Genomic DNA, 21838 nt, shown 5'->3' with positions numbered 1-21838 from the left:
TTCCCAGGAGCCCCTGCTGGGGCGCAGCTGCAGAACCCTGGTTTCACAGTAGACAAGCCGCTCACCGCAGCCTCATAAGGCAGGTGTGGGATGGCGGCATGAGGTGGGACTTGTTCTTCAGAGGAAGCGGTGAGCGGAGAGGCTGCCTTGAACAGGGATGTCTCCTCTGGTCGTTCCCTGGCTTCGGTCAGTGAGGGCTGATAAAGACCGTGCTTGCCTAGTGAGATCCAGCGAGCCTATTGAGCCTTGTTGCTCTGAAATGCAGGCTAATGGGTTTAGTCAGGGGTCAGCTTCTCCAGTGGATACAGGCACCAGAGAGGGAGCCTAAGAAGGGCAGAATATGACCGAAACACAGGCTTTGGTAGATGACGTCTGCACCGCCACTGGGAAGGGCAGGACCCCAAAAGCCGGCACCAAGCCGGCTGTGGTGGCACACACCTTTAATCCTAGCACTAGGGAGGCAGAGGCAGGTAGATCTCCGGAAGTTCAAGGCCAGCCTGGTCTACAAAGAGAGTTCCAGCACAGCCAGGGCTGTTACACAGAGAAACCCTGTCTTGGGGGTGGGGGGAAGCTGGTACCAAATTCTTCACATTTGACAGTTTCTTTCTCTGGTTGGGCCCAAATCTATTTCCCCAAGGATCCACCCACCACCCCTGTTCTGTCTTGGGCAGTTTATGCACTTAACAGATGTGTAGACAAAAATGGGAATATGACAGTCCTCCAGGAAGCCACAGTGTAGTGACAGGCTGGAACAGGAACAAGCCAGGAGCTGAGGAAGGAGCCTTCACTCTGGTGAGCTTTTGAGAAGTGCCTGAAGGACAAGAGGCCTTGTGTTTCCGCAGGGTCTGCAGAGTCTAAGCCAGGACCAGCCTGAGAAAAGACCCCAAGGTGGGAAAGAGCTTACACTGCCTGAGGCTGTGGGGTGACGTGGTAGGGTGAGGCTCAAGCAGAGAACACCGTGGAGCTGTTGGAGCTGGACAAGAAAAAGACTGTGAATGCAGGCTCGAGCCTCCGGGGTGGTGGGGAGGTGACTCTTCTTTGGAGATGCGGTTTAGCTCAGCATTTCCTGCTGTGTTCTCTGGCCAGCAAGCGGAAACTCTTAGAGGTGAGAATTCTCTAGCCCACCCCGCCTTCCCTGCCTTAGAAGCTCTGGGGTCCTTCAACAAGTCACTTGGGAGATTCTGCTATGATACGTCTGAAAAACCATCCTGAGAGGAGACAGCTCCATGCGTAAGGTCCTTCCCGCACAAGCGTGAGCACCATGTTCAATTTCCAGAGCCCACGCAAAAAGTCAGGTGAGGCAGCATCTATGTGTTGATCCCAGAATCCCAGCGCTGGGGAGGCAGAACCACGAGGATCCCTGGGGCTCGCCGGCCAGACATCTTAGCCTAATCGGTGAGTCTCAGGTTCCAGTGAGAGGCCCTGTCCCCAAAGGGGGGGGAGGACTCCTGAGGAAGGACACCCAGTGTCAACCTCTGGTACCGCCCATGTGCCTGCACATACTGGATTGGGTGGGACAGCCTGTGGAGGGGACAATTCAGGCTCTTAGGATAATTTTAATGAGATAGGCAAGGACTTGATCTAGGAGCAGCCAGACGGATTCCTGTGTCCACCTCTTTATCTATTAGCTACCCAGACATGGGCAAGATGTCCAGATGGGCTGCAGTTGCCAGTCTCCAAAAAGGAATCATGGCTGGAGGATGGCTGTAAGGACAAGTGGGAGACACCACCAGCAGTGCACCCAACTGTCCAAGCTTGCCTGAGTCTGGCAGGTGTTGTGAGACAGAGCTACTGTAGAAGCTGGCCCTCTAATCAAAACAACACTCAGCATCATTGCATCAGCTGCACCTGAGGGAAGACATGCCCCCCCCTAAGGTCAGGTCCCTCCATAGAGGGAGGATAGATAGGCTCTTTGGACCCTCAGCTGAGATACCAGCCACCCCTCCCAGTCAGTTGTATGCCGTCCTATCCTCATTAGATGAGGCCTGAAGTTTGGTCACCTTACCCCATGTGCTCAGAAAGAAGCGTTTGTCAGGGTGTTTATGGAGGGACCGGATGAAGGATGGAGTTGTTGAAGGGTCCCAAGTTTATTCTCAAGCATTTTGGGGGCATCTGCCGTTGCCTGTCTCTCTTGCCAACTGTTTCTAGTGCCTGTGGAGCTTAATAGATGCTCTTTCCACAACCCTCCCTGAGGCCTGGCTCTGCCGAGCAGCAGAAGAGAGAAAAGGCCCAGACAAGGACATAAAGCGGCACCCCTGGGCTGTGCTGCTGGCCAGGTGCCTGGGTCATCTGAAATACAGTAAGGCTCCTGTCTCAGACCTTGCTGACGCTGCTGGAAGCTGAAGATGCCCGGGCCCCAGCCTGACACCTGGGTGGCTCCTCTGGGCCAGGAATCACAGAGTAGCTCTGTGAATCACAGTGATGTCTCTGAAGGGCTCTTGATGCTTCAGCCCAGCCCCTGTGGGGGAAGGGCAGGGCCCACGCCTCTCACTTTTCCAACCGGCTGAGTATTTTATACAGACCAGGGTTTTTCTTCTGTATCCCAGTACCTGAGCAGGGGGCAGGCAGAGTGATTTTACCACATTTACTGGACTGACGCTGTCAGACAGAAAGGTTATCCAAGGATACTTTGATAGTTAAAATTGCCAAGTTGGCAGGATCTGGAATCGCTTCGCAGAGACATCTCTGGGTGTGTCAGTGAGGAGATTTTAGTCTAGGTGAACTGAGAGGGAAAACCCCACCGTGGCTGTGGCTGATACTGGGGCTGGGCTGGATGGTTTAACAAGGAGAAATCTAGTTGAACCCCAGCATTTGTCTGTCTCTGCTTCCACACTGTACATACAAATGTGGCCAGCCATGTCACACTCCTGTCTGTGTACCTTTGCCATGACGGACTGTATCCCTTCAAACTGTAAGTCAAAACCAACACATCTTCTTTTTTTTTAATCTTTTTCTTTTCTTCTTTTTTTTTTTTTTTTTTCTTTCCTTTGAGACAGGCTCTTACTAGGTAGCCTGGCAGGCAGGTTTAGAATTCAGAAACTCACAGAGATCTGACTGCCTCTGCCACCCAAGCGCTGTGATCAAAGGCATGCGCCACCATGCCCAGCTTTAAATTGCTTCTCTGGTCAGGTGTTAGGTCATACCAACAAGAAAAGTAATTTGGCAGGAGGCAGAGGCAGGCAGATCTCTGTGAGTTCGAGGTCAGCCTAGTCTACAAAGCGAGGCCAGGAGAGCCAAGGCTGTACACAAAGAAACTATGTCTGGGGAAAAAAAGGAAAAAGAAAAGAAGTGAGCAGACATTCTGAAACCACAGCAAAGCCTCTCGTGGTCTCCATGCTCATCTCTAGACCAAGAGTAGAGAGACCAGGATGAATATTGATTTGTTTAGACTCAAGGCCCAGTGCCTTAGAATCCCGGGCCCAACCAGTTTCCATCAAAGCTGCTAGCCGGCAGCTGAAAGTCTTTGCTGAGGGAAGAAGCTTTGATAGGGGTGACACCTCCCTCTGTACTCCCTGCTCCGTGATGGTGGGCCATGACTCTTACCCCGTTCCCGCCTGTTGCTGGCCCCGGGGGTGGGCTTTTCTGCTCCTGCAAAGCCTGCAGTCCTTAACTCTGTTCCTCAGAGAGCCTTTTCCAGCAGCATGTGCTGGCAGGTGTCTGTAATGTCAGTACTTACAGAGGCAGAGGCAGGTGGAGTTTTGTGAGTTCAAGACCAGCCTGATCTATGTAGGTCTGGCCGGGGCTACACAGAGAGGCCTGGTTTCAAGAAAATAAGAAAATGTCTTCCGGTCTGGGTCCAGGGTACTGATCTGGAAACCCTGGCTTGGGAGTCAGGCTCAAGCGTTTAAATGACATTCTGGCAGCTTCTTGGCTGGGTGATTTTTTTTTTTTTCTTTTTAAACCAGGGCATCAAGGCCGAAGTTTTCCCACTTGTAAAATGGACATGAAATTGTCTTCCCTGCAGGGCTTCTGTGACTATTGGATTAGCTAATGCATGTCGACACTTAGCGTATCATGCCCAGAAAGCCGCTTCTGTCGTAACAGCTTTACAGACGACAGTAAAACGCAAATGCGCAAGCAGTAACCCGGGCAGTAAGCCGGGCATGGGGTTCCCATAGTGCTGCTGCCTCTGCCAACCACCGTGCTGACTGCAGAGGTGGTGAGCAAGGCCCTTGACGTGACGAGCCTCTTGCTTCTCGTCCTCCACCTTTCCTCACTACTGCCGGGGGCGGCCCCACATCCTGCACGCCCTCGGAGCTGTGGTTGCTCAAGAAACCTCACTGCCCTGCTGTAAAGTGCCTGCCTGGCCCCTTCGGTTGCCCACGGCCAAATGCAAAGGGGCCTTGCCAGAGAGCGGCTGCTGCTGCCCTCCCGCCGGAAACACCTGCCACACGTCTGATCTTTATTACCGTCAGCCCTCATGCCAATCCTAAGGAAGCTCTGGTCTCTGTCTTACGGGCCAGGAAGCTGAGGCTTGAAGGGGAATGGCGTTTGTTTTGTTTTTCTGAAACAAGGTTTTACCATGTAGCTCAGGCTGGCCTTGAACTTGCAACCCTCCTGCCTCAGCATCCCCGTCCCCTGGGCTGGGATCGCAGGTGTGTACTGTGCCCCACTCTTCCCGTCGTTCTGTTTCCAGATGTCGCGTAGCAAGCAGCTTCTGCCATGATGCGCTGTCTCACCCAGTGCATCAGAGGCAAGCAATTATGGACCTAAACGTCCGAACCATGAGCCCAAACAAGCTGTTCTTCCTTTTACGTTGATGGTCTCAGGTATTCTGTCACAGCAACGGAGAGCTACTGGTAGTCTGAGGATTTTAGAAGGCCCCAGCGCTGCCTGAACTGTATACGCTGGTGCATGCCTGCAGTCCTGGCACTCTGCAGGCAGAAGCAAGAGGACCGGGAATTGAAGGTTATCGTTTGCTACATGGTGAGTTCAAGGCCAGCCTCCTGAGCTATATTAGACCCTGTTTTAAAACAAAACAAACTAACACAGCTTCGTAGAGTTCTGTGTTTTTTTAAATGTGTATGAGTGTTTCGTCTGTGCCATGTGCATGCAGTTCCTACAGAGGCCAGAAGAGGGCATCCGGTCACCTGGCGTTACAGAGAGTGGTGGAACGCAAGGTGAGCTTGTTCTGTGGGAGAGCAGTCCGTTCTCTGACCACCTTTCCAACCCTGCTTCTGCATCTTGGGGAAGAGTTAAGAGGGACGTTAAAAGGCTACTCTGGCTCTATGGATGGGAGACTTACAGGCTCATAGTTACACTTTTTCAAGAACAGACGACCAACTTTATCACTGCTTTTTCTTCGCGTCCCCAACTTCTGGCATTTTCCTCGTGATTTATCTGTTTGGAATCTTCAGCAGCGGGTTCCCCGGGGACAGGCATTGTCCTTCTACAGAGCACCTGGGCAGCTGTAGGGCTGTCTGACCCTCCCTGCGGGGTTGCACTGCCTTGGAGCTTCCCCTTCCCCATAGCCAGGCCTCAGAGGTATCCTTGGCAGCTAAAGGAGAAATGGCGTGTAGGCAGTAAGAAGGCTCATGGGTAGAGGTGCCCACTGCCAAGCTTGACATCTTTGTTTCACCCCCAGGATCCCAATGGTGGAAGGAGAGAAATAACTTGCAAACTGTCCTCTGACCTTCACACATCTGCTGTAACATGCGTGTGCCAATGCACACACATACACACAATATAAATTAATTAATTAGCTAACTAATTAATTAATTAATTTAAAAAAAAACCCAAGAAGGTAGGAGAAGGAAGGCAAGGACTTATAAACATCAGAAGTACATAAATTTCTTCCTCAGTACTTCCCAGGCTTGGGCCTGCCTGGGAACCCAGCTGCCCTTTGGGTACCAGTGGATAGTGCGGGAGAACTCGAGGTTATCCAGAGCCTGTTGTGTAAAGACGCTGTTCTAATCTCCTGGGTGTAGTTTTCCTGACCTGAACCGACCACCTTTGCAGATAGGAAGCAGAGGGCTCAGAGGTTATGCTGCCACTAGAGGAGGGGGTGTACGCCTGTGATCCCAGCACTCGGGAAGGCAGGGGCAGGTGGGAGGTCGCTGTGAGTTTCAAGTCAGCCTGGTCTACAACGCTAGGACAGCCAAGGCTACACAGCGAAAGGCTGTCTTGAAAAACTAAAAACAAACAACAACAACAACGAAAAGAGGTTACGCTGCACAAAACAGGGCTAGCAGATGGTGGAGCAAGGGTTGGCTCTGGACTCTGCAGTCCCCGTGCTGTTACTGTCGGCTGCCTTTGAGGGCCACCTTGGGGACAGAGGTCATGAAACTCCAGCATTTGTGTGGCATTCTGTCCACACAAGACAGTCCTGGTCGTCCATCATGTGTAAGCTGAAGCCAGCCTCAGTCAATTTTGGGCAAGGCGCCGTGTTGCCCACTGTCAAGGTCACAGGCACTCCCAAAAATTCAGAGAAACGCTTAGCACCTTACCAGGCCACGGCCACCAGGTGGCACTGCAAGGGATGGGGCCTTGACGCCTAGATCCGAAAACCAGCAGCTCTGACATCTAGGATACACAGGGTTCCTAAAAGAGAGTTCTAGGCAACAAACAAACAAACTACAGGCAGTGATAGGGTATCTGGGCTCAGTCTCCAGCACACACACACACACCATGTAAAAAGTGTGTAGAAAAAGTCTGCTCCTATAAATATGCACTGCTATTAGTTACTTGTGAGTTCTTCTAAATATTATCCATGTGAACACAGTATATAATCATCTCTGTATAAGATTACATGTGAATATATATTTTTATATAGCAATGTGGACATATAAGATCTTTTTAAACATATGGTTGCTTAAAAAAAAAACAAACCTGCTTTTGGGAACTGTTAAGATGTCTCATAGGAAAAAGACTTAATTGCTTCCTCTGATGGCCCAGGTCCCATCTCCGGGTTCCAAACGCAAGGAAGCCAGGCATGGTGGTGCATGCCTCTAAGTCTAGAACTCAGGAGAGTGAGTTACAGGCCAGGCAAGGCTACACAGTGAGACCCTGTCTCAGCAACAACAACAAACCAAAATGGAGGAAGAAGACAGCCGAGTTCAGCAAGTTGACCTCTGACCTCCACACAGGCTGCATCCCACAGGCATGTGCGTATGTGCTTCCTTCCGGGGAGAAAAAGATTCACTGTGGTCTTCCATTCAAGCAGACACCACCCCCCCACCCCACCCCTCCGCTGCCATTTAAAGAAGGAAAGTTAGTGACCTTGGCCATACTTTATTGGTTAATTTATGAATAGGATGAGAAATGTATGCATTTAAAAAGATGCAAAATGAACAATGAGCATTTTAAAGTAACAAAATACAAACAATGTATACATTTTTGTTCTCCAACAAACTAAAGGTAGAAAGAGAAAAAAGTTAACAAGTGATAAATATTGATTTTATATAGAACTCTATCACTGCCACAATCCTTTAAAATTCAATTGATTTGTTTTTGTTTTTTGAGACAGGATCATATATGGTCCGGGCTGGCTTTGAACTAACCAAAGCTGACCTTGTAGCCAAGGCTGACTTTGAACTTTTGATCTTCTTGCCTCCAGCTCCCAAGCATTGGGATTAGAGGTGTGTGCCACTGCATCCAGTGTTCGAGGTTCTGGGGGTCAAATCCAGGACTCTAGTGCCTGCTGGACCAGCAGTCTACCAGCTGAGCTTAATGTCCAGCTTGCTTGATTTAAAACTGTAATTATTAGCCTGGTGTGGTGGTACAGCCCTTTAATCCCAGCACTCAGGGAGGCAGAGGCAGGCAGAGCTCTGTGAGTTCGAGGCCAGCCTGGTCTACAACGTGAGTCCAGGACAGCCAAGGCTACACAGAGAAATCCTGTCTCAAAAAAAAAAATGTAATTATTATTATTTTTGTGTATGTATGTACATGAAATGTAGGGTAGGGGGAATGGGTGTGCTATAATGTAAGCTCAAAGAACATCTCTGGGGGTCAGTTCTGTCCTCACTGCTGGTTCTAGGAACTGAATTTTGGTCATGAGGCTTGCACGGCAAGCATGTGAATCTGCTGAGCCGGCTGGCCAGCCCTTGATTGATTTTGATTGGTTGATCTCAGATTGTGGTTTTGGAAATGTTTTGTAGTCTGTGTCACTGGGTCTCTGAGCTTGATATCTGCCAGTGTCGATGGTAAGCTCAGATAGCATCCTTGAGTCTCATTTGCACAGGATGTCCAGAACCCTTCAGCCATTACGCCGTCCCCAGTCAGCCTTCAATGGTGCTGCTCACGTGACTTGCTAGAAACCACAGTTGCACGATGTTTCTGATAATTACTGTGGATTCTTTCCAGATGTCTCTCAGCACTTTGGCCTTTGGTGGACTTTGGGAACAAAGCCCATAGCCTCCGGTTATTTGAGGATGCCTAACTATGGCTGCACGTTTTCTGATTCCTCGGGGATGCTATCGTGACAGCCATTCCTCCCCAGCCACAGCGACCTGCAGCCTAACTCCAGATCTCAGAGGCCTATGTGCCACTGAGCCAGAAATGGGAAGAGAGAACTAACTCTCAAACGGTGTCCTTTGACCTTATATTGTAGTACACTCATTGTCCCCCACCCTACATTATAGGCACACACACACACACACACACACACTACTACTACTAATGATAATGATGATGATAATAATAATAATAATAAATCAAGCAAGCTGGGAATGAAGCTCATTTGGCAGAGTGCTTACCCAGCATGCACAATGGAGTAATGATGTCACACAGTATAGACGCTGGCTCGCACCTTGCTTTTTCACTGAACAATATAGAGATTTTATCCGTTTATGAAAAGCTCCTCATTCTTTTTTAATGTTTGAGATTATAACACAATTATATTATTTCCCCCTTCATTTTCATTTTTTTCTTTCTCCAACACACACACACACACACACACTCACACTCTCTCTTTTAAATTTATGGCATCTCTTTAATTGTTGTTATTGTTGTTGGTGGTGGTGGTGGTGTGTGTGTGTATGTGTAAATATTTCCAAAGACATAAGTACAACCTGCCCAGTTCATATAAGGTTACCTGTGTGTACATATTTTTAGGGCTGACCATTTGGTATTGACTGACAAACAGCTGTGCTCCTCCTTGGGAAAGACTATGCCTCCTGTTCTCCGCATTCCTTAGTTGCCTGAAGTTCTTTGTCTAGGGCTGAGACCATGTAAACTTTCCCTGTCGACCTTGGCATGACTCGGTGTCATCCTTGTTTGGTTCATGTTGAGGACACTTGATGGGTGTCACTTCTGACAGTTCTAGGAGAGACAGTCTCATGGCAAACTCCCTCTTCCTCTTGCCCTTACAGTCTTTCTGCCCTCTCTTCCGCAATGATCTCTGAGCTGGAGGTGCAGGAGCCGGGCTGGGGCTGGGGCTGGGCTTCACAACTCTGCGTTGTGGCTAGTTGTGGTTTTCTGTGGTGGTCTCTGTCTGTTGTAAAGAGACGTTTCCTTAATGAGAGTTGAGAACATTGTGAGTAGAGGGACAAATATTCAGAATGTGGTTAGGAATTATGCTGGTTCGGCAAAGCAGTAGTTGTAGGTTCTTCTCCAAGACCCACGAGTTCAACCTCATTCTTCATTATAACCATATATTGTTCCATTATTGGATATAACGTTTTAACTTTTATTGTTTGGTTGATTTTTTGTTTCGTTTTGGGACAGGGTCTTTCCTAGGTTGGCCTGGAGCTCAAAATCCCCTTGCCTCAGCCTCTAGAGTTCTGGAATTATAGGTATGTAACTTCACACCTAACTCTATGTTGTGTGTGTGTGTGTGTGTGAGTGTGCGCGTGTACACGCAGAGGTCAATATCGTTTTGAGACGGTAGCTCACTGACTCTGAAGCTAAACAATTTGGCTGGACAGGCTAGCCAGCAAGTCCCAAATACCTACTGTCTCAGCTTTTCCACCAGGAGTCTGCGTGCACTTATACAGGTGCGCTTCTGTACTGGTCATTTAAGCGGGGCGGGAACCTCAACTCAAGTCCTCGTTCTCATACCAAGCCATCTCCCCCGCCCTGGATGTCATACTTTCTTCAGATTCCTAGAGGGATGGGTACTGCTTCTGTAGAGGCCCCTAATTCAGTTCCCAGAGCCCATGCCGAGTGTCTCACAACTGTAGCTCCTACTCCAGGGAAGTCAAGGTCTGTGACGTCAGCAGGCACCCGTGCTCACATGCTCAGGCGTACAGCCTTACACACACACACACACACACACACACACACACACACACACACATATAGAATTACATTATTTAAAAAGATCAGGGGCTGGAGAGATGGCTCAGTGGTTAAGAGTACTCGCTGCTCTTCTAGAAGACCCAGGTTCAATTCCCCACACTCATATGGCAGTCCAAGGCCACCTGTAACTCTGGGTCCAGAGGATCCGATACCCTTTTCTGGCCTCTGCGGGTACCAGGTATCCACAAGGTACACATACATACATGTAAGCAAAAAATAAATAAATAAATGCCATATACATGAAATAAGAGAAAAAATTAATCTTACTAAACAAACAGACAACAAAAGGAAAAGTACAGATGCAGTGAAGGCCTCTTATGGCTCCACAATCCATTCCTTGTTCTCCCGCTCTCCTAACAGGAGCCAACACTGTGGCTTTAGTGTTTGTCGTAGAGCGTTTTACACCCTCGCTTACATGTTTCTATATTCGTAGGGATGTGGCATCACTTTGAATGTTTCTCAGCTTTGTTTATGCTTCCTGATAACACAATTTCCCACATAATATTATAGTCTTTTTGTGGCTATGTGGCAGTGTTCTGTTAACTGAGCTACAGTTTGGCCTTTCCCCTGCCGACAGACACTTTTTGCTGTAAGCGTCACCACCCTGCCCAAGTGCCAAAGTTCCTCCAGAAGTAGTTTCTAGGCTCCTGAGTATGAGTGTCTTCAGCTTGCTAGGAATTGCCAGTTGTTCTCCCAATGAAGTGAGCAGGCGTTGGCACTCTGACGTAACTGTACATCTATCATCAATTGAACTTAAAATTCCTTCCTTCTGTAGAGACCGTGGGGGTCCCACAGTGCCCTTCCAGAGCGTCACGGCTATTTCTACTTCACTTCAACAAACATTCCTGGGCAGCTGCTGGGAGCAAGCATTGGGGAAGCCTGGTGCCAAGCAGGCCTCACTCTGGCCCTTGAGAAGTTTATACTCCAGCAGGTGAGGGAGAGCCAAGCTTGGCATTAGCCAAACACATGAAATTGTCCACTGAACAAGCAGGCCTCTGTGGTTGCTTCACTACAGAAGTAACTATCTTCTTTCCAGTGAAGAGTTTAATTTCTATTTTAAAAGAAAAAAAAAAGCCGGTTTGAAGACAGAGGAAATTGGAACTGAGGTTGTAGGATGGTGCTAGAGCAATTACTTAGCCTGCACGGGGTCTCCAGCACCACATAAACCAGGTGTGCTGGTCCATGCTCGCAGTCTGGCTCCCCTGGAATGCTATACTCAGTTATGTAGTTCAAAACCAGCCTGAGCCACATGAGCCCCTGCCTCAACGATGACCATAGCATAATCGATTAATTAAAATAAAGAAGTCCAGACAATAGATGTCTGTTCTGCCAAGGTTGAGGTGGTTTGTTCTGAGTAGGGAATGTGGTTAGGAGGCATGCAAACTGTGGAGTGGGGCCAGAAATCATGCAGGGCCCTTCTTAACTACCATCAGACACCCTCAGGTCACAACATCTGTGTTCCAGAACAAACTATAACAGGGAGAGGGAGACAGTGCCTAAGTGTAGGTTCAGGAAGGCAAGGCAATCCTGTCACCTCATGGGTTGTTCGTCTGTCTCTAGAGTGATGGCCAAAGCTTTTCTAGACTTCAAACTTGAACAGCTTGGTTCACAGCTGGCATGGTGGCACTGTTTGTTCAGAGCCAAATTACATGTGTGTGTGTGTTGTTTTTGAAAGAGCGTCTCATGTAACTCAACTACGTAACTGGCCATCACCTTGAATTTTTTGCCCCCTTGCTTCCACCTTGCCAGCTGCTAGGATTACAGGCTAGCACCAATATGCCTGGTTTCTGCAGTGTGTAGAATCAAACCCAGGCTCCTTGCTTGCTGGGCAAATATACTGGTTAGTTTTTGTTAGCTTGATGGTGTAGTCCTGGGAAGAAGGAACCTCCATGAGGAATTGCTTCCATCAGATTGGCCTATGCCAAGTCTGGGCAGGAAGTACACGGAACAAATCATAGAGATCAAGCTAGCAGGCAGTGTTCCTCCTTGGTCTGCTTCAGTTCCTGCCTCTAGGTTCCTGCCTTGAGTTTCTGTCCTGACATTCCTTGATGATAGACTATAACCTGCAAACTGAAATAAACCCTTCTTCCCTGGCTTACTTTTTTGGTCGTAGCATCAATCAGAGCAAGGGGAAGGGATCTAGAACAGCAAACATTCTGCCAACTGAGCCACATCCCTTTCCCTGTCTTGTTTGAATAAAGTGAAGGTAAGCAAAATTAAACCCTGTCCCCCAGACAACAGTCCCTGCTCCCCTCTACCCCTGCCATCCCACTGCTCCAGGGCAGCCCTGAGGATTGAGAGAAGTCCGCTCAGGAGAGTTGTCTCCTGCAACTTGGCGGAGCATCTGTCCTCGGGGACCAGCGGCTAGGAAGATGCTGAGCAACCCTGGCACACACACGTGCTCAGTAGAGGGCAGCAATTATCTTGATGGCCCTGCCAACCCTCCTGGTTCTAATAGGGGACCTTTTTGCATGTCTGACTTGCCCCACTCTCAAGGATCTGCAGAAAGTAGCCATGGAGAGGAGTGACTTTTCAGAAGGAGGACAAGCTGGGGAAATCCTGTTTAATCCTGGATCCAAGGCTGTGCCAATCCAAGTCAGTGTGAGGCCAATCTGTTCAGGTCCGCCTGGCTTGTCCTTTCCATGCCGAATCTCACAGCTCGTGATTTACTCTTCTGCTCAGGTCCTCTTGCCTTGCCACAGGGCTAACCACTATGGGAAAGTCTTCAAGACTTCAAACAGCCCTGGTCCTGTCTGATTGACGTCTGTACTCTGAGTTAGGAATTATCCCCTTTGACCTTTCCTTAAACATTAAAACAAGTTGTTTCAGTTACAGAAAGTAAGGTAGGAATACGTTTAGGAGGGTCCATTCCCAAAACAAGCCTGTATGTCACAGGGGACATACAGGGAGGATCATGCACCCAGAGGTAAGGGAGCTGGGAAGGGACATAAGATACAGAAAGACAGAAAGGGCTTTCTGAGCCTCTCGGCTCCAAAAGGCTCTTATTTTCAAAAACTGGAGCAACATTTGCATATAACCTCTGCCCAACCTTCCACTGCCATCAGCTCCAGATCACTTTCAATACCTCATATGACACAAACGCTATGCAAACAGTTTTTACACCACTTTCTTTCTTTTTTTTTTTTTTTTTTCTGAGACAGGGTTTCTCTGTGTAGCCCTGGCTGTTGTAGAACTCTGTCTTAGACCAGGTTGACCTCAAACTCACAAAGACCCACCTACCTTTGCTGGAATGAAAGGCGTGAGCCACCCTGCCCAACTACATGATTTTCTTTGGAATAATGACAAGATTTTTCAAAAGTCTAGCACTGGAGAGCTAGCTCAGTTGGTAAAGTGCTTGCTGAGGCTCTGAGTCCAATCCCCGGAATTCACATAAAAATATCCAGGTATGGGAACACACTTTATGACAGCCTCCAGGGCTAAGGTGGTGGAGTCAGGGACCTCAGGGCTGGTCAGCGGCCTGGCCTACTTGGTGAGCTCCTGACACTGCCAGACCCTGTCTTGATACACCCAATGGATGGCTCCTGAGGAAGGATACCTGAGTGTGACCTCTGGCCCGCAGGTCTGTATGTGCACTCACACAAACATTCATCTACATGCACGCAGGATCTGTGCACGTTCATTAAAGACGAATTTTACTTTTTCAGTGGTTTTGGTGGAAAGGGTATCCCTGTGTTGCCTAGACTGGCCTCAAGGTCTTGTGTTCATGTCATCTTCCTGCCTTCGAATGAAACACTGTATCCAGTTTCAAAGAGATGTAGGCTTGAACTCAGGGCCTGGTGTGCACCAGGCAAATGTCACTGAGCTCCTGCCACGTTTGGGTCAAAGGCTAATTGCCAATGGATAGGGGAGAGTCAACTTCACTTAGTAAAGAAAATTTGGAAAAAAAAGAAAAATAAAATCCTCCTAGTTCTCATAATTTCACTACTCACATTTAACTGTTAGGGAAAGTTTGGAATTTTTTTTTTTTATAAAATACAGAAAAACACATATATTAGCTTCTACATAATATATCGGCCCATAATATAATATATATAATAATATATATAATAGATTATAACCCATAATATAATGGCAAAAACCTCATTTTAATTTTCACTAATGTGATTTTTAATAAGGCTGAGTGTATGTTTAGATATTTAGTGGCAATTTGTAACTTTTTTTGGGAATTTCTCTTTTATGCATTTGGGTATTCACCATTCCAATTGGCTTGAAAAACTCTTAGTAAGATTAGGACTTTTTTATTGGCTATGTTTCTTACACCCCTGCCCCTCAGTTTCTCATTTCCTTTGAGTGTTGCCTGTGGTGCATTCCTGTCCCCAGAATAAGCAATGAGATTTTGTGGAGCTACAGTGACACACGGAGGCCCTGTTTTGTAGAAAACACAATGGGCATTGTTATGTAATATGAGCAGTTGTGACACATCAAGAGACTCTCAAGATCAGGCCTTCAGACCTGTTGCTTTTCCTTCACAGAAGAAAGGGAAGGGGGAGGCTACCGCATTCTCACCTGAGTTAGCAGCCTCCCCGCCAGCTGCAGGCAACTCTTCCCCAGAGGCACATGTCGAGGGTTTATAGTGTTGCCGTTTATCGGAAGGTGGGACCCCATCTGTGCGTCCATGCTGGAGGGAGACTTTTCAGTGATGTGGTCGGTGGCCTTTGAGATCACTCATACTCCCGTGAAGAACTCTGCCCCACTGATTTCAGGTCACTGACCTCAAGTTTAAGTCCCATTTGGCAAAGATGATTCAAATGGTGCTGTCGTTTGCTCAAGGCAGTTCCAGATAAACCGGTGGGCACTCTGCTCCAGGATCCAGCTTTTTCGGTTGGAGCCTTGCCAGGGGCCAGTGCTGGCGAGAAGAGCACTCTCTGGGGTAAGGGATGGGGTAAGGAGGGGAGCACTCTTACGAACTTTTACTGTGGCATGTCTAAAGAGACTCTCAAGATCAGCTCATTGTCATTTCCTCACAGAAAAAATGGAAGGCCAAAGTCTTCATCTATATAGTAACCAAACATCTACTCAATCCAGATAAGGGTACCGATGACAGAAACAAGACATGATTCTGTTCCTGTGTAGCTTGGTGAGCCAGTGAGTTTAGTTGGGCTTCCTTGTCAGAGCATGGCAACTGCACCATTGAAGAAAAATAACCCTCCCCCCAGAAACTGTTCACTGTTCATAATTCTTGGGGAAAGGCTAGGCCTATGATACACCCTTCCAGTGACAGAGAATGAATGTCCAATCTTACACAAGTCTCCACTGGTAGTGATAGATGTCTCTAGACAGCAGACCACCATGGTGGGGGGAAGGCAAGTGAAGTGTGGGCATTGGAATGACACCCCCAGTGCTCAGCTTTGGCATGCTAAAGTACCTAGGTGATGCTAAGGTATGCTAAGGATGCTAAGTACCTAGGTGAGAGATATTGGAAGGGTCCCCTACCTTAAATTTTCTTTTCTTCATTTCGCCTGAGGAAATCATAGAAATAGATACTCACAAAACCTAGAAAGGCAACGGGGTGGTGGAGGAGTATGCCTTTAATCCCAGCACTTGGGGAGGCGGAGGCAAGCAGATCTCTGTGAGTTGGGGCCAGCCTGGTCTACAGGGTGAGTTCTAGGATGGCCAGGGCTACACAGAGAAACCCTGTCCTGTCTTGAAAAACCAAAGGGAAAAAGAAAAGAAAAGAAGAGAGAGAGAGAGGAAAAGAGGGAGAGAGAGAGAGAGAGAAAGAAAGAAAAGAAAGAAGAAAGAGGGAGAGAGAAACCCTAGAAAGGCCACTCTTACCTTCCTTCTCCAAAGACCCTCAGACGAGAGGTGTCTGACCTATATGAGTGGGAGGGAATGATGCAGACAGAAGCTGAGATCTGAACAAGCTTTGCTGGATATATTCTTGTTACATTAAGACCTGGCGTGTCTGCCCAACACCATGGTCTTCATGCTAGTCTATTCTCCGTTGAGCCTAAGGGGAAAAAAATGGAGAGTTCTCCCAGGTCTTGGGTCTTCATTTAAGATGGTTCCAATGTCACATGAAACTTGCAATAAATTCACTGGACATCCTGCTATCGGGTGCTTTTCTGTCCTGGCATAGAGGTGGTACCTGCTGCAACCCCCCTCCCCAGTCAGTGACTAAGCATTCATTACATACCAGTGTCTCCACCCATCATCTTACTGACCTGAACTTCCAATTCCCCACCTTGGGAATAATAAAACTAAGGCTGGAGAGTTCCATTACTCAGCTGACTTGTAAGAAAACCTGGGCTTGAATCTAAGTGCTGCTCAGCCTCCCAGATTGGCACCTACTTGTTGGCCTAAGGTCTCTGAGCTTTAACATCCCACCTTAGCTTCTGAAAAAATGCCAGGGTGGAGCTGGAGAGATGTCTCAGAGGACAAGTGTACCGGCTGCTCTTCTGGGGAACTAAGGTTGGATTCATAGCACATGAATAATAACACACTTACAGGTGGCTCATAACTATCTGTAACTCCAGTCCCAGGGCACCCAATCTCCTCCTGTGGCCTCCACAGGCACCAGGCAGGCAAGCGTAAGCATGCAGGCAAAGCTCCCATATACATAAATAAAGTGACTTTTTAAAAATGCACAGGGTAAGTCTTTCACACTAGAGTTCAATTCTCCAAGATATGGATCCAAGTCTGACTTATTCCTGTTTTACACACAGTCTGAGATAGCCCCAGATGTTCCAGGATGGCCCCAGATGTCTTGAGATGGCCCAAACCATAGAAAGAATTTTAATTGGACTTTTTTTATTTTTTATTTTTGAAATTTCTTCTAAAATGTAGGCTTTTCCCTTTAAATCTCCCTGGAAAATTCCCAGGAGCCTACTTCCCAATGCCCCTTCCTGGTTGGCTGTAGGCCAGACTAGAGGTCAACAGCAGGACAGACCAACACTGGGCTTAGATGTCCGCCCTCCCATGCCTAACTTGCACAGTGCTTATCTAGTATGCGTGAGGCTCTGGGCTGCATTTCCAGCACCGTGTAAACATAACACACACCCATAATCTCAGCACCCTAGAGGGAAAGATAGCTTGATCAGAAAGTCAAGGGCACCTGCCACACGTTGAGTTTGGGAGCCAGCCAGCCTGGACTACACAAAGCCTCATCTCAACAAAATAAAATAAAACAAATAAAAAGTGCTGGAGGGCTTCCCGGGACTGTTGTAGTGGAATCATCTCTCTCACAATCTCAGGCTTAAGAGCTTCAGGCTCTGGATTCTGATTGACCAGGAAGGAATCCTGGCTCTACCGTGGGGTGCTTGGAGAGGCATCACTTCACCTCTATGAGTCCTGGCTTCTAAATGGTAAAATGGGAGCATAAGCTTAAAACTGGACTGTCATGAGTAGTGAACGAGCCTAGCAGGTGGCGACTTCAAGAGCTGTCAGCATCTTCCCAGAGAACAGTGTGTGGAGAAAGTTCATTGCCAAGAGTTTGGGCTGGGAAGAGGGGAATACACTCGGTGAACACACACATGACGCATACCGTGCACATACACACACACACACACACACACACACACACACACGACCTGTGAATCACCTCTGGCCCCATGTAGAGTATGTAACTAGGAATGTCCTTTCTCCCACTTCTGGGAGTTAACCCACCTCACCTGTCACTCCTGACCTCTGATCCAAACCACAAAGCTATCTGCCTCCAAGGGTCTGAGGTTTACATCCCAAAGGGATTTGCATTCCAATTGCCGTAAGGTATGCTACTAAAAATGCCAAGACGGCTAACAGCCCATGGCATGACACCCAGTGTTGTGCGTGCATAAATGTATGTAAAGAAAGATATGGATATATAACATACATAGTTGATATTCATATATGATTTGTAGATCCTATGTAACGTTAGTTTATAATTGCTCCATATGTTGCAAATGATTACAGTCTACAGGCTGAAATACTATCAGTGCCGTGTGTTGTGACCCAATAGAAAAGACATAATCCATGTATCCAGACTGTACTGTAGGCCTAGCAAGTGAGATGGCTCAGCCAGTAAAAACACCCTGTTTATATGGGGCTGGGAATGGAACCCAGGGCCTCAGGCATGCTGGGCTATGTTGCCAGTTACTTCCTTTTTCCTTTTTCTTTTTGAATTTGTCCTTAAATTCTTTTTAAATTAAATTTATTTATTTATTTTTATTTATTACAATTTATTCACTTTGTCTCCCATCTGTAGCCCCCTCCGTCGTCTCCTCCCAATCCCATCTTCCCTCTCTCTTCTCCTCCCATGACCTACCCCAAGTCCTGTTCCCTCCCTCTTCCTAAGTCCATCCCTTTTGCCTTTCTGAATGAGGATTGATCATCTTACCCAGGGTCCTCCTTCTTTCTTAACTTCTTTAGGTGTATAGATTTTAGTATGTTTATCCTATATTATATGTCTAATATCCACTTGTAAGTGAGTATATACCATGTGTGTCTTTCTGCTTTTGGGATACCTCACTCAGGATGATCAACATAAAACCAGACACACTAAACCTGTTAGAAGAAAAAGTGGGGAAGAACCTTGAACTCATTGTCACAGGAGACAACTTCCTGAACAGAACACCAACAGAACAGGCTCTAAGATCAACAATCAATAAATGGGACCTCATGAAACTGAAAAGCTTCAATAAAGCAAAGGACACTGTCATCAGAACAAAAACGACAGCCTACAAATTGGGAAAAGATCTTCACCAACCCTATATCTGATAGAGGCCTAATATCCAGAATATATAAAGAACTCAAGAAGTTAAACAGCAACAAATCAAGTAAGCCAATTAAAAATTGGGGTACAGAGATAAATAGAGAATTCTCAATAGAGGAATATTGAATGGCAGAGAATCAGTTAAAGAAATGTTCAACATCCTTAGCTATCAGGAGATGCAAATCAAAATGAGCTTGAGATTTCACCTTATATACATCAGAATGGCTAAGATAAAAATCTCAAGTGACAACACATGCTGGAGAGGATGTGGAGAAAGTGGAACCGTCCTCCATTGCTGGTAGGAATGTAAACTTGTACAACACTTTGAAAATCAATCTGGCACTTTCTTAGACAATTAAGAATAGTGCTTCCTCAAGATCCAGCTATACCACTCCTAGGCATATATCCAAAACATGCTCAAGTATACACAGGGCATTTGCTCAACTATGTATCAGCTTTATTTGTAATAGCCAGATCTGGAAATTACCCAGATGTCCCTCAATGGAGGAATAAATACAGAAATTGTGGTACATTTACACAGTGGAATACTACTCAGCAATTAAAAATGAGGAAATCATGACATTTGCAGGCAAATTGGTGGGAACTAGAAGCCTGTATTATTTTATTGGCAGGTGGTTATCACAGGATAAGCAGTTCAAATGTCTCCCAACTTTTCCTTGCTCATTTTACTCCTGTTCACTTGTTATCATTTCAGTGTAAAATGTCTCTCACAGGTTTACTTACTAGAACCTCGATTCAAGACGAGAGGCTGTGCTGGTTTGAATGAGCATGGCTCCCACAGACACATATGTTTGAATACTTGGTCGTCACTGATGGAACTATTTGGGAAGGATTCGGAGGCACGGCTGTGTTGGAGGTGTGTTACCAGGGGTGGGCTTTGAGGTTTCAAAAGACTCAGAGCCGTTCTCCGTCTCCTTTCAGCCTCTCACTTGTGGATCAGGATTTGAGTTCTTAGCTGTTCCTGCTGCCAAGCCTCTGCTTCTCGCACTCTTGTAAGTTGTAAGCAGCAACTTTGGGGAAGTGACTTGATCCTGGGGATTCTATCCTAACCAATGGATTAACTCCTGCTGGAGTCTTAATGTGGCAGCACGATTTGGTGATGGTGAAAGGTAGAAAGTGGGGTCTAATTAGAGGAAGCAGGTCCCTGGGGTCATGACCTTCTATATCTTGCCTTGGTCCCTTCCTGTTTTCCCCTGAGACATTTCTCTGCTTCATATACTCTGATTACCACTGCACTGAAGGCATGAGATAAGCAGACCATGAGAGGGAACCCCGGAAACCGTGAGCCGAGACGAGGAAACCAGAAGCTGAGACGAGCCTTTGCTCCTTTTACATTATGGTGATCCCGCGTTTGTGACAGCAACAGGGTCTGACATTGAGCTCTCACCTATCTTTGAGAACACCCAAGGAATACAGCTGAGTTTCCTTCCTCAAACTCAAAGCCCATTTAACTAAATGCCTTGCAGCTCTCTTCCAGGTGCTGGTGATTGTGTTGAAGAAATTATGATTTCTGGGAGATGGGAGATGATGTGGCAAACATACATAGCTCTGTGCATGGTATTTACATATAAAGGCTTTATATGCAGGTGGATAAAAGCTAAGGTGAGGTTTCCAAGCCGGGGTGATCCTCACACACTTGGGTTCCCCAGTGTCCTCTCAAATTCTGCTGGTCCTGCTGTGGAGGGCTCAGCCCTTCTGGGAAGCTCTCTGAAGACCCCTTTTCTCTGCTGACTCCAGAAGCAGAACTGTGGAGCTCTAGGTCACTAGAGTGGGGAGCAGCTTCTAGCCCAGGCTTCCACCGGAGTCTTCCCCATAGCTCTCTTATGTGCCTGCTGGAAATGTTAGCCCCTAGGGTCATCCCTGTCTGTGGATCACTGCTTCCAGCCCAGGAGAAGAGCAGACCTACCCTCTTCTGGTCTCAGTGGGAAGCAGCCTTGGCAACTGGAACCTTCAGGGAAGGAGGCTGTGCCTGAGAGTTCCCCATGGACCCAACCTGTAGGTGTCCCCTGAGACAAGAGTTAGTTAAGTCACCACATGCTCCATAGTGCCGATGAGAAAATTAGAGGTGTGAGGCTGGGCGTGGAGTCTGGAGAACTGGTTCACTAATTCTCTGGCAGCTTGGGAATGCTTATTCCCTACTGTTTTTAGATTTTTCTTCGCAAAATCTTCACTTTGTGTGAGTTCGTGTGTGTGTTCATTTGTGCAGGTGGGTGCAGAGACCAGAAGTCAACCTCAGTTGTCCTCAGGTGCCATCATCTTGTCTTAGGAGACAGGGCCACTTCATGGACTTGAAGCTCACTGGTTTGACTAGTCTCAATGGCTAGCAAACTGAAGGACACATCAACCTCTGCCTCCCCAGTGCTGGAATGAGAAGTGGCCACTACCACACCTGGCTTTTTTATGTGCGTTCTGGGTATTGAACTCAGTCCTCATCCTGTGCTATCTCTCCTGTCCCCACATTCTATATCACGTCCAGCTTCTCTACAGGAAGAGGACGAGCAGGGCAATCCAGAAATAGAGGCTGTGGAAGGCAAAGAGGGCGCCTGCTTCAAAGCCAAAGAAGCCTGGACTGATCCAGTTGTGTGACCTTGAATGGACTCCAGAGCCTCCGGACACCACTGCTGTGACTGGAGCTGTTCTCTGGGGATTCCAGGGGTTCTCAGAGCCAGGCTTTCCCCATCTGGTGCTCTCCTCAGCCAGGCTACTTCTCATTGCTACCTTTTGGCTTGTCAAATGAGGACTGACAGGTCCTGGCTCCTCGGCTTGCCCAAGGAGATAGAGCTTGCCAGGATTCTGGGAGTCTCCTGTCCTTAGGTATCTGCAGACCTTTCCTGTTTCTCACCATTCTCACAACAGCCGTGTTGTTGTGTC

At 47.5% G+C, this 21838-nt stretch overlaps 1 long non-coding RNA gene across 1 annotated transcript; it reads left to right on the top strand.

Annotated features, from left to right (window-relative positions):
- Positions 1-1167: 1167 nt before the first annotated feature.
- LOC132654899 (uncharacterized) lies at positions 1168-18994 on the top strand. The gene is made up of 3 exons (XR_009592506.1): positions 1168-1395; positions 4770-4926; positions 18708-18994. It is a non-coding gene; the product is annotated as an uncharacterized LOC132654899 (long non-coding RNA).
- The last annotated feature ends 2844 nt before the right edge of the window (positions 18995-21838 follow it).

Source organism: Meriones unguiculatus, chromosome 6, assembly GCF_030254825.1.
Source record: "Meriones unguiculatus strain TT.TT164.6M chromosome 6, Bangor_MerUng_6.1, whole genome shotgun sequence".
Classification (NCBI taxonomy): Eukaryota; Metazoa; Chordata; class Mammalia; order Rodentia; family Muridae; genus Meriones; species Meriones unguiculatus.
This window is presented reverse-complemented; position numbering and strand designations above follow the sequence as displayed.